Source organism: Malurus melanocephalus, unplaced genomic scaffold, assembly GCF_030028575.1.
Source record: "Malurus melanocephalus ecotype Western Australia unplaced genomic scaffold, MMel_1.1 scaffold_259, whole genome shotgun sequence".
Lineage (NCBI taxonomy): Eukaryota > Metazoa > Chordata > Aves > Passeriformes > Maluridae > Malurus > Malurus melanocephalus.
The window spans coordinates 884,359-897,959 of NW_026623491.1; the positions used below are offsets into that span (position 1 = coordinate 884,359).

The 13,601-nt window shown below is 38.8% G+C and overlaps 1 protein-coding gene across 2 annotated transcripts in view; it reads left to right on the forward strand.

The window, feature by feature from the left end:
• Positions 1–10,592, forward strand: part of RIMKLB (ribosomal modification protein rimK like family member B) — a 54,087-nt gene extending 43,495 nt beyond the window's left edge. The window contains exons 8-11 of one of the 2 annotated variants that reach the window (XR_008965962.1): positions 3,063–3,240; positions 4,948–5,101; positions 9,273–9,338; positions 9,592–10,592. The gene's annotated coding sequence lies outside the window, so the exon portion shown is untranslated. Of the gene's footprint in view, positions 1–3,062; positions 5,102–9,272; positions 9,339–9,591 lie in introns of both variants that reach the window. The other variant, XR_008965961.1, reaches the window with a different exon arrangement.
• The last annotated feature ends 3,009 nt before the right edge of the window (positions 10,593–13,601 follow it).

The window sequence follows — 13,601 nt, forward strand, 5'->3', positions numbered from 1 at the left end:
CAGAGTTAAAAAAAAAAAGAAAAAAAAAACCCCAAAAAAACCCCTAGGTCCACAAACTATTAAGAGATTGATCCTGGACCCTTACATGTGTGTGATGTGAGTGCACACACTCGTGTGTGTTTGTGTGTGTGCARTTGTTTTTTGCTTTATTTTTTTGAGGRTGTTGGCTGTTTAGCTCCTGATTTTTTTCCAGACTTCCTGATTTTCCTGAATCCTTCTGGCTGTGCATTTTCTCATTAGCCTTGAGCTGGTTTGGAAAATAGATAACCAAAACAGATACTGAGTCCATTTTCCAGACCCTGTCTTCCTCCTCCTTTTCCTTCTCCTCCCTTTTTATTCCCCTCTTATTCTTGGGGTTCATAAAGCCCTGGAACTATATATATATATAAATATATATATAAAGAAAAGCCTCTTTTTTAAAAACAAAAAGTAAAACGTTTACAATTGAAAAATCATCTTGTGAAAATAGGTTTGTTTGGAGGGGGGTTGTGTGTGTGCAATGCTGCTGTTTTCTGGATACTTTAATGGAGCATGTCCCATGTACCTTCTGAGGTTCTGCACTGCCCACCTCTGTGGCCCTTCCTCACCTCTCTGCTGCTCTGCTGTTTTACCTTCACTTGGACCTTAAACACAACTCATGGACACTATGCAGAGAGTCTTCAAGAGGCAATAAACAGAACAGTATTAACCTGCTTTATGGAGGTTTGATCATGCTTCTTTGTACAGTTTGTTTTTTTTTTATTTTTATTTTAAAAGGAATGTAATAAAATGGTTCTTTTTTTTTGTAGAATTAAATATTATTATTAAAATCAAGTGAAAGGTTGACTGTTGGTGTTAAGCAGGAGAGTGGACCAGCTGGTCCAGACAAAAAAGGATCTTCAGCTGTAAAGGTATTTTCAAATCCTTCTTCCTGAGCCTTCACATGCACAGGTTAAACCTGAAGAATATAAAGGTCTTCAGCTTCCATGAAGAGTTACAGAATGACAGAACGTGAGAGTAACCTAATGTCTAGTCACTGAGCAGTAAACTGTCTCTTCAAAGAGCTCTWCTTCCTTTGTTTGTTTATCCAAGGGGAATTTGGGGTGGAGGGTGGCCCTTTTTTTTTTTCAGGTCTCTTCTGTTTTGCTGGTCTGCAGTCCTTGAGAGTCTGATAGGATAAATCCTTCCCTCTCTAGCTGTGACATACATTGAGCACATGTGGAATAACAGCAGGGAGTAAACATGTGCTRGTTGGTATACTGGGGCCTTTGTGTTTCTATCACAGGAAACATCTTTTAGAGGAAAGAGCTGTTAACTGAATGTTCTGGCTTGTTTTTTTGAGTTCCCATGGTATCTTGTAGCTCACAGAAGCCATACATTTCTAGCACCCTTTCAGAATGTCTAGGTTACACCTCACAGTTGTAAAATTTGGGAAGTCAACATAAGATTTTTTAAAAGACTAGGTGGATTGAGAGATTTGCAGTTTGACTCCCTGCTGATAAGTTGCTCCTCTGGTTGGTGCTTCCATTCCTGGTTTGGAGATAAGTCTATGCATAGTGGTCACAGAGGGAGAGAGGATTTGAAACTTCGTGTACATTTGTTTGAACATTGGGTATTRATGCTGCATGAAGATCTTGCTTCAGGGTTCATTTGTACAAATGGGCACACTTGTCTCATGTACTTACTCCTTACTTACCCATTGCTCCTGAAATAGTGAAATGTAAAAAATGGCCTGGAGATAAAAGAGAGGTGTCTTATTTTTACTTAAAGGAGAACAAAACAAAAAAACTCCAACAAAACTAGTCCATGATAAYCAGGTAGTGTTTCCCATTGAAGGTGAACTCCACAGATGCCAGCTTTATACACTTTATTTTTTTCAGTTCCATCTGCTGAAAATCACATGGTAAACTTCCATACAGTTGCACTAACACTACCTCCATATGTGGGTTTGGAAGCATGTGCTGAAAAAATGGTCAACATAGTGATGGATTACAATAGTGCCAATACAGCTGYTGGTGATACAACTGTTTTTCTGTATTTTAATGTTTGAAAGAGCCAGTCAGAAACTCTTGTTTGCAACAATACGTTTCTTAAACTACATCTGATGAAACATTGTTCTTTGTAACACTGGAGATTTTCTTCTGTTCAATTTATTGTGTTTGTAATTGCTGTCAGTGTTTGGATTGTATCTTAATCCTTGTATTTGTTGCTTTAATGTGTTTGATAAAATCTTTTCCTGTAATGTTAGAACACCTCATCTGTAAAACAGTGTCAATGCTTGATGCTTATATTGACTGTTACATTTTTTGTTCTGAGTTGATGGTCACTCTTGAAGCATTTTCTCCCACTTCGTGTGCTATCTTTGCCATGTGATATTTACTCAGGAAATGACCTCTGGAACATGTGGGTATGTCAGACGCAAAGGAGATACTTCTTCAGACGTTATACCGGACTACAAAATCCAACAAATTAAACGAGTGACACTCACTAAATTCACTCATTGCAAAAATCTGTCAGTTAAATACGTAAGGGATCATAAGGGCTTAGAGAGACTTTGGAAACAGATYGCATGTACAGTATCTTTCTCATGGCTCACTCTTTTTGAGAAGGTTTATGAGCTTTATGGCTGGTGTGAGACACACGACCACTCCTGTTCTCTCTATGGAATAGTAGGTGCTCGGACAGGTAACTTCTGTTGCTACTGTCTTTTTTAATTTTTAATTTTTTCACTGTTCTAGGAATTGTTTTAAACTGAACACTGCAGGATTTAAAACCAGGTGTTTGCTGCCTTTTCCTTTGTTTTATTTCTTTAAATCTTTCTTAACCTTTGAGGGTGACTTTTGGAGCATTCTGATGGTGGATCTTGGCCTGCTGTTGGAAGTCTCCAAGCCTCTCATGTTTCTAATTTGAGTTGAAAAGATTTTGTTTTGTTTATTTGTTTAAAACAATGGTACGAATTAGATGTGCGGGTTTTGGGTGGGATTTGTTGTTGCACTGTTTTGGGTGAGTTATTCTCCCTTTTTTTTATAGAAATGTGTTCTAACAGTTCACACTTTGTTACTGTTCTTTGCAAAACTTTTCAGGAGCCAAAAAAGTCAAACAATCCAGAGAAAACCCCTTCTCCCCTTTCTGATGGCAAGAGTGAGAACTTATGAAAAATCCTTGCGAATGTTCCTTCCTAAACTTTTCCCCCCAGTAATGCAAGYGGGTAAAATGGTAAACGCAGCAGTTTGGTGACATCCAAAACCGACCTGTTGTCAGGTAAATTGACACTTTTCTGCTCTTACKCTAACCTTCACAAGCTTGCTAACTTGTCTGCTTTCCTTTCTTCCCATCAGTTCATTTTGGTGATACTTGTTGAACAGTTTCTTTAACCTGGTTTAGAGAAAATTGTGCTTTACTTCCTTATTTCTCCTCCTTATACTTGTTGACTTTTAAGAAAACTGTCGTTGTGCTTTGCTTTGCTCAGGTGAGACAAAAGTGAGTCCCCCATGCAACAGTATGAGGGATAGTTTTGTAATAATTAATTCTACTTCCTCTATCAATTCTAGGTAGTTTGTCTTCAAGTGTGCTATTTTAGCTTAGATTTTTGAAAGATATGTTGCTGTCCATTTGCTAAGTGAACAAAAAAATGTAACTGCAGAAGTTAGTAGTTGATAGGAATGATAAACTAATGCTAAGAATCTATTAAAATTCAATAGAGCAGGATCCTGTAAAGAAGACAGATGGACAAGTATGTGTGCTGAAGAAAAAGACTGTTGGGCTGATTATTTCTGTTTGTGGAGGCTGGGGTGACACGTTTTATATTGCTCTTGATCTTATATCAAAGCACTTGTACGTTTTACCTTCTCTGGTAACTCTCCCCCTTAATCTCAAACCGTGTAAAATTACTGGGTACTTAATATTATTTTACCTAATTTAAGGAGGAGACTCTGGTATTTTACTCAGAGGTGAAATATCAGACAATTGGAATACCATTCCAAGTTGAAGAATACAAGCCTCTGCAAAAAGGCTTCCAAGTTTTCTGATGCAGTATTATATTTCCCACGACATCTGTAAAGAATTAGCACTTGTTTCAGATTATTTTTCTGTGTGCWTTAATTACTCCTCTATATCATCATAAAATAGTATTTTTCACAGTCTCAGTTTATATTTTCCTGACAGCAAACTTAACAGCAACATAATAAATTGCAGCTTCAAGTCAAGGTGGGAGGGAATAATTTTAGAGCCAAATTTTGCTCTCAATTACACTGAGATAAACCTGGAATCACTCTGTGAAAGTCAGTGGAGTGATACCTGATTTCCCTGGTATAATTGAGTGTATAATTTGTGTCTTTAATTTTACTTGCAAGGTAATTTTGCAAACCTGTTATACTTACGTTTCCAATGCTTTTTCCTTTCAGACACACCCACTTCTTGCGTCTCAGCATTGGGCAGGCCTATTCCTTTATTTGTGTATATTTTTGTGCATCAGCTGCTATAGGACACGGGTGTAACACTTTCAGGCATGTGGTTGGGTGTTTTTTGGGGGTTTGTAATAATGTCTAAAAATAAGAATTTATTTTCCTCAGTTTTATTAATTAATTTGCTTTGGATCACAGTTTTGCTTCTCTAACCTGATTTTAGATATATATTTRGTGAAGATTTTCTTGAAAGGAATACAGTACTAGTTCTTTGCAGAGTCTGCAATTGATCTTTGGTGGGGAGAGTTAACCAAAATGTACTGCATTCTGCAACAGTTAATGTTTTAATATTTAATGTTGCTTGAAAGGTGGTTTTACAGATCACACTCCTTCTTCTTTRTGGAATGGTTTTCAAAGCCTTGTATTGATCTTGGTTGTGCCCAGTGCTTTGCCTAGTGTATGGGGAAATGTAGAATTTAAATAGGCCATGACTTCTTAGACAAGGGATGATGATTATGTGCATGCTGAACAAGAACTTCTTCTATATGCCCTTCTGCTGCAACAGAATAATAAAACTGGTAGGTGGCAGCAGCAGCAGAAGAAAGTCATGACTGTGACCTGAGAAACCTCCAGTACTGGGAGAAATGGATTGCAAAATACTAACGGGAGTAAGGGGAATGGAGAAGAGAGGCAGAGTCCCTGAACTGTCCCTTTGAATGGTGAGTCTGATTTACAGAATTCTGACCATCAAAAGACTGCCAGTAATGCAAGAGGCACATTGTTCTGTCTCAGTTGGTATTTGGTTACCTGATGTCTTAATTCTTTGATTCAACGTTCCAGTTTCCCCTCTGCCTTTATAAGGCTCAGTGTGTGTCTTAAGAAATTAGACTTCACCAAAATTGCCACATATTGAGAATACTGGAAAAGTAAGGCTGAAAGGAATTTACCTAGCCCAATCATTCTCTACTCCCCAGGAAGACTGATCATAGTTGTGCCATTGGTGAAATGTTTCTTGTAACCTTGTTTATTGTTAYCTTGTTTAAAAACCAATCAATAAATGAGGAAGATTCTGCAGTCCTATGGAATTTTATTTTATGAAGTTAAAGAGCATCCTTACTGTCAGCCAGTGATCAGCCTCATAGGCGGAGAGCCCTACTGTTTATTTTGCTAAAGAGCAGCATAGATGTTTATACATACAYATGCCTTAGAAATGCCATGAGAATAAAGAGCAGTGTTATATATGGATATTTCCTAMACTCAAGGTAGGAAAAGAAAGGTTCAAATCACCAACAGTTAACATTCTTTTTGTAAGTGCGAACTACAAAATACRTAATGTTTCTGACTTAGTTGTTATGAGTTGGTAGAGAACCTTTTCAGTTCTCTAATCAGATAACTCTAATATTTCTGTGATTGCAGATCCCCATCAGAAAAAAACATCTTGAACATTCACCCCAATAAACACTTTTTACAAGTTACATACATGTGTTACTTACATGCAGTGTAAAACTTACGTAAATCCAAGAAGTTAAAAAAGGTTGAGATAAAGATGAAATGAAGAGTGTTTTTGAAACATTTACTTGACTGTATTKATTAATGGTGAAAAAAACATTTTTACCCTTCAGCCTTACGGATTATCTTGCAAAGCTCCCTGGGGATCATGGGCTCCATTTGGAGACCACCAATGTAGACACCATAAATACTTGCTGTTCCAGATGTCATTGGGATGTTCCACAATAACAAAACATCAATTTTACGTAATTCYCCAGAATATCAATTTTAAGTAATTCTCCAATTAGAGATTAAAATTTTGTCTCTCCAGTAGGAAGGCTTCTCCTTCTGAAAAGAAAGTAGGAGGAGAGAACAGCAGATTATGGAAGCATCGATGAACTTTCTGACCTAGGAGAAGTTTGAATCTGGATCAGCTGAAAATAAGGAGAAACATSTCCAAGTGGATTGGGAAAAAGAAATAGTGTACAGAATATATACCAATATTCAGAATACAGCTTTTGTATTTTCATAAATGTTTCTGCTTCACTTACATCTAAGTATTAGTTGATAAATTCCAAATTCTGTTGCTTGTTGGGGTAGTCACACTAAAATCAGGAACAGCACTTAAGGGAATTGAGCTAGATCTGAATTTTGATATCCAGGCAACTAAATAGTCTCCAGTGCAGGTCAGGTGCTGCTTAGGACTGTGGACAACTGGTGTGCTTTTCTCATTAGCTTCTCAGTTATCATATAGCCTTTGAAAGTAAGTATTCTGTGGACCACAGGCTGGAAATCCCAGAACTGAATTTTTACAGAGTGAAAGGAGATTGCATGTGCAAAGTGGAAAATATTTTGGATGGAGAATTGATTAGAATGTTGTTAAATAATGATGAGCAAAGTCTGTATGTGAGATGAAGCTCATAGGAAAAGGGTTTTAAATCCAGTCAGTCTGGAAATGTAGTGAAGAGAAGGTAATTTCTGGTAGTAGAGGCAARGGAGTCTGAAGCCTATGTTAGTCTGTCATCAGAGATAGAGATAAGGCAGGAAAGCAGCTTTTGCTGATCTTGAGCATTCCCAGCTGCTGCTGTAAGGAGGAATCTCATCAGACTTTCTGTACATAATATATGCAATGCATACTGGCCTTTGGCAACTGTATCTTGAAGAGGAGAGCTGAAAGTTCATTGATACACAAACTGACTGTAGCACCTGCCTCCTTAAATGGGTATGTCATGTGGATTAAAGGTGTTACTGCACTGAGTTGACATGACAGTAACATTTGGGAGGAAGAGTGTTCATCTGRCCCTGAACATGGGCTTTTTTTGCCCCAATATTCCTGTTGCTTCTCGGTGTAATAGGAGATAGAGGCATCTAAATATATGTCAGCTTTTTTTAGTGAGCAGAGACTGAGGTGACTTAAGAGTCAACTGGTCAGGAAAGAGTTTTTTTTTATATATAAACAAGAAGGCATGTAGAGCACTTTCAGATCCTCCACAGTTCTCCATGTGGCTGTCAATACAAAAGAATTTTGGTGTTTTTTTTTTTCTTTTAGATGTGACAAAGCAAAGCATCCTGTTTTCTGCAGCTTTGATGTGGTAGAGATTTGAAGAAGACAGATTATTTTCCATTCTTGTCATAGACCTCCACAGGCAGGCAAGGGGTGCTGTGTTTGTGAAAGGAAGGAATGGATAGGTTTCTCATGCTGACAGAATAGTAGGTGATGGATTAGGCTGATAAAAAAGGTAACATTTACATTGCACTCATGGAAAGCATTTTCAAGGTATTTCTGCAGCCCTTTTTTGTTCCCTTTAGAAACAGTACAAGTGTTACTAGAATATACAGTCAGCATAGTAATATGTCAGTGTATTAAGCTCTGCCAAGTCTCTGTGTGTGAAGGGCTTATAAAAGATTTATGTGAATTTCTGTGTGTCTGCTTTTTTTATTTGGAGGCAGGCTGCTGTATGCAGCTATGTACAGTATTCTGTCTTAGGGTAATAGATAATTTTTCGTTTATTTGGAAGGAGGGAAGTGTGTTTGGGTGGTTAAATATATTGTTCTGTTATCTTTTTCTATAGGAAACAGAATGGCTAAGAAAAAACATTTTTGTCTTAGACAAATTGCAATATAATTGAGGTTTTTAATACAGGAATGAAAAAGAAATGTTTTATTAGAGGTCATTGGAATTTTTTTTCAATAAAGTGTTGTAATAGCAAAAACCTAATTTCACAGAATCACAGTATTAGTTAGGTTGGAACAGACCTCTGAGATCATCAARTCTCAGCCTTTGAATGAACAGCATCTTGTCAGGTAGACCATGGCACTGAGTGCCACATCCAGTCTTTTCCTAAACACCTCCAGGGATGGTGACTCCAGCACCTGCCTGGGCAGCTCATTCCAATGCTTGACAACCCTTCTGTGAAGAAATTCCTCCTCATGTCCAACCTGAACCTCATTCATTGTTGTAATATATCAAATTAATAATAAAAATTATCACATTGGTAGATTTCCAGGCATAATGGCTAATTTTCAGAATTTATTAGAACAATCCCTCTTGCACRAATTAGAATTTGTTGCTAGAGAGGGAGGAAAGATCTGTATTACATAAGCCAGTAACCCATTTTTTGCTACCTCTTTGGCCAGTCATGCATTTCTTCTATTCAGATTTCCTGGAAGCTGTGATACTACTGAGCTTCCTTGATGCTAAGTTTATCTGTCTTACAAAATACTTAGATTTTGGGGAAGGAGGAACTGGAGAGGTGAAAACTGTCCATGGTGTTACATGGACTGAACAGGAAGGTGCTCTGAATCAGAGAGAGAAGACTAAGCAGTAGCCCTATGCACAAGTGTCCTTTCGGTTCTGTCATATGAATGTCGTGGGAGGCCAGGAGTCCAGATGAATGTTTCAGTCATACTTTGATGAGGAATGGGAATGGCACATTGACTATTTGTATATAYGTCTTCTCTATACATATTTCATTTACAACAAGTGTGGTTTGTCCAAGAGGGTGTGTGCAGTTTCCCCTCCTTACCCTGTGCAAAGCACTGCCTGGTAGTCTTTAGATTGTTTCTGTTCAGTGGTATTGTGCATTAAGCCTGAAACTTGAATTTTGTGWGTTTAAGGAGGAAACATGGTGTGCTTGTGTATATATTTTCCCATACATCTAACAAGCACAAGGCAACAGAAACAACACAAATGTTAGGGTTACTCTTCCTACCCATCTTCACAACATTGTATGGGAGGGGTAGTGCAGTTGTAATGTGATGTAGGAATGCTTGTCTGCCCAAATGTTTACAGGATGGCAGATACTGAAGCTTTATCAGTGAGAGAACTAGTCAGGAAAAGTCTGCAGTTTGACTTTGCTAAACTTTTACACGATTTTTCCTCCACGTGAAATATTTCCACAGGAATCTAATGCGTGTGRAAGATGCTGGATCACCGGTTGCAGAGATTGAACTCTACCCACTGGAAAGGTAACAGGAACTAGATTTTATCTTTAGAATGCAACCTTCACTACATCTCCTTCCTTGACATGGAAAGGCCTTTTSCAAGATCAGAAGAGGTATTTGGTACCCATGGCTCAGTCATTGGTGTGTCTGTGGTGCAGCTRTCAAGGAAACCAGATAGGTGCTGGTTACAGAGATCTTTTTTTATGATGACTGCTTGCATTTCTGACGTTCATATTTTGGGGCAAAGACTAACTTCTTCAATGGTTTATTTCTTTAGGTTTTTCTACAGCAGCAGGAGGCCCTCTCTTGCTTCTCGTGGGAACACTTAGCCTTTCGATTATGCCTCCTTCACAATGAAGGGAAGAAGGGATGGACCAGCAATGATGTGGAATGGAGTGACGACCACGTGGCATTAACGTGTCATGATCACTGTCCTACTAACATGGAGAATTGAATAAAAGAGTTGAATTGTAATTCATGAGAGTGTGATATTCTTTTTGGTACCTTTTGCACCATCTCCCCTTTCTTGAAGGAYTGGTTGACTTGAGAAATCTGTTGATCCTGTATCAAAGCTGCAGCTAAGCCAGAAGAGTAAAACCTGTTGGATATTCTTCACTTGATTAACCTTTTTTTTTTCCCCTCCAGGAATTTCATTCCTAAGAGTTCTGAATGTTTTATATTGACATGAATAATCTTCCCAAATGCCTTGGAAACTTTAGCATCAGGCCTTTGGTTTTATCAGTCATGTTGTGAGTTCACCTARGTCACTGAAGATACAAGTCTCCTGAGCTTTAAAAGTGTAGTCACCATACTGATCATGCTGTACTTCCAGAGTCACTTTGGTGGCTGCTAGAGAAAAATAAATGCATCTTGGTTAACCTACCAGAGATAATGTGCCTTTGGATTTTGAAGCCACAGTGCAGGGCTTGTTACAGAYGTGGGCATGTACATTCTTACTACAGTTTCTGAAGGGAGCCAGTCTTTAAAACTGTAGGTTATAGATTTTGCACATGGCTCTCTTGGTTTGCTGTTAGTGAAGCACTGTAAAGAATTAGACACACACTGATAGTATTTCCATGACATGCCTACTTGAAATTGGTACAAAATTTAAGAAGTGAACAAAAAAGGAAAGCAAGATACTGAGTTGGTACATTATCAGTAAATACCTCTTACCCTTGACATTCTTCTTGTTCATTTCTTGGATATTCATTTCATGTACATTTTAATTCCTGATTTCTGTGTGCTTGTTCTAGCTATTCACATGCTCATGTAACTTAGGAATGTGGCTGATAGCCTGTCTGCAGCTATTCTTTCGCTTTGGTAGTTGCAGTTAGTTGGGTTTTTTTTGCAAATCTGTGTCACACTCTGCCTCTGGTACCTCTGTAAGCAGTGGAATGGCTGCCCCTACACTGTAGTGGCCATTTCCTCTCTTGCAGTTCGGTGCCTGTTCATGTGCTGATGCATATGCTGCTGCTTCCATAAGTGCTTTTCTGCCTAAATATTTCATGTTTAAAAAGTAGAGCAGCTGAGAACTTCCTAAATCCCTTCTCAGTCTCATATATTCCATCTTGCTAAGCTGCTTCAAGGCCCTGTCACTATTTCAGTTATCTTATTTTCTTTGTGGATATTCAGCAGTATTTTTTGTTCTGCCTGAAGTTTGTTCCTGTCTTCATAGTCTTTTTTTTTTTCTTTTTCTCTTTTTTTTTTCCCATGGTCTTCTACTCGTAACTGGCCATGTATGTTCTTGTCCTTGTCCCAAGCACACACACATGGTAGCTTAAGGATATTTCTTACTCAGTTCTTTGAATAACTGTAAAAGTGTGTTTTCCTTTTTTCAGAGTGAGAAATATTCTGTTACTACATGTTTCCTTTTGGTATTTCAGGGCTCTAAATGTGTAAAGAAGTAAAATAGAAATTAAAATAAGTTTATCACTGTGTAATGTCTTAATAATTAGTGRGAGTTAGCAAATTGCAATACTGAGAAGACAGTTCCGGGCTTTGGCACTTATTTGTCTATCTTTGTTGTGAGGGATTGGTTCTGCAATCCATCTTTTCTTCACTTAAAAGCACAAAATCAAGAGTTACGGTCAAGAATCTGTCGATGTCATGTTTTGTTTTCTTTTGTATTTAAAAATACTGGGTATCAGCAATGAAATAGTAATTGGATATTCATAACAGAGTATTTTGATATTACTTGTACAGTTTAGTGAAAACAGAGCAATAATAGTTCCATAGTGATAACACAGACCTGTGCTGTGATGATTAGGGTACAAACAGTTCCTTTTGCACATCTGCATTTCTTATTAATTGGAATTATGCTGTTGTGCCAGCTACAGAAATGGAGTACTTGTAAAACCCTGCTTTGCTTAGTGTGATGAGATCTTGGGGTGGGATATATTTGTATTGAGGCCAAACTTGGAGAGAGATTGTAATTTTGTTTAGCATTAGATCTGTAAAACCTCTGTAATTTGTCTGGCCTGCATTCCCAGTTGTGCATGAYGTAAACAGGCAGCTATGTTTTTGATTTAAAAAACTGTCTTTTTTATTTTTCTTGGTCATTTTCCTTATATTTTGCCCTAACACCTTGGTTGCTTCCCCAATCCACTCTTTCCCTGTCCAGACAACTTTGTTTATCACTGTGCATTTACCTCTAGGTGATCTGCAAAATCCAGGTTTGGAACCAGACATCGCATCATCATCTCTGACTCTCAACCCATGTTGTCATCACTTCAGTATTTTTCCAGACACAGTGYTTTGGAGGCTTCCCCTGCTGCAGTGGCAATGTTGAGAAGGGAGAGCTTGCAGTGCAATGACCAGGTCACCTTAAAGCCTCAAGGATGGATCCTTGGGAAAGAGGCTGCYATTGTGTGCTTTTTTCCCTGCACTGTTCCCCTTAGTTCAGCTGGTGGTCCACAGGCCAGTCAGTAGAGCACGGGCTGATAAGCTCAACCCTGCACTGCTGCCTGGATTGTGCACTTCATCCTAGACATGGGCACTCAGGGAGATCCGTGATTACAGGGTCAGCACTGCTGTGCTCTTCTGTGCTTTGCACATGCCTGGTGCTGAGATTCAGGCAAGCATCTTGTTTGCCTGTATGTTTGCCTTCATCTGCTTTCGTTCTACTGCCCCAGTTGATGCAAGGGTGTTGACTAAGTGTGACTGGGCTCCAAAATAATGTTAAACACATAAGAAAGAGTTTCTGTCAGAGATGGAGTACACCTCCATATTTTCCTCACCATTAAAAAAAAAAAAAAAGAATATGATTTTGTGTTTTTTGTAACTACACTACTGAAGATTACTAATGAAGGYAAAAGTCTTCCTTCTAGTTCTGCCCATCTTTTCCTTCCTCGAGAGCGTATATAGCAGCTGCCAGAGCTGTCTGTAATATACCTGCAGCTTCTTCCCTACAGCCCCCAAGATTCAGGAGAAAGAGACAGAAAGGGATATAGTGAAGTTCTTCCAAGAGAAAACATTGGTATGCTGCTCTCTAGCATCCCTGTTAAACATCCAAGATCATCAGCTTATCAATAACAGCGCTTGACTCTAGCGGGATGAAATTATGACAAGAGGAAGCAGGAAAGGAAAGGACAGTATCCCTTATGGCTACGCTGGCACTAATGGACCTTTGCTGTGGGGATGAGGTAGGGTAGAGATCTTGGGCTTTTGGAGCAATAAAGAACCTCCACAGTTTTCTCCTCTCTTCTTTCCACCTTTGTAGACAGTGCTGTGTTACTGGGAAGAGTATCTGCTTAGCCTTCCCTGTAACATCCCTCTGCACAGCTTTCTGTGGTCCTATTTGCAAGGTTAGACTCTGAGGGAAGAAGTACTCAAAACCATTCAAAGTGCTCTYTGCAGCCTGAATACTTTTGTGGCTTGGACTGGGGATCTCTTGTCTTAGCCCAGTCTTAGTAACAGCTCATGTATTTTGAAAACAGCTGAATTTGTGAGCAGGGAATGGAAATGAATTGYAGCCCAGTTATGAAACTTCATTCTGGAACAAGCAACCCCTGAAACAGGAGAGGAGGCCCAGTAGAGGGAAGGAAAGAAAGTGTTTTTCAGTATCTGAATTTCCAGATTTAGTTAGGGGTGCATGTGTAACTTACAACACCACTGGTTCTGATATTATCAGAATATCAGAGTCACATGGAGTCACTTCGGGTAGGAGATGTTAAAGGCATACAGCCTCAGTTAGATGCAGGTGACAGGTGTAGTAGTAAAATGGTAAGAGGGGTTCCTGATGACTCTTTGCTCTTGGAACGCTACTCCTATTCATCCCATTGCTCTACT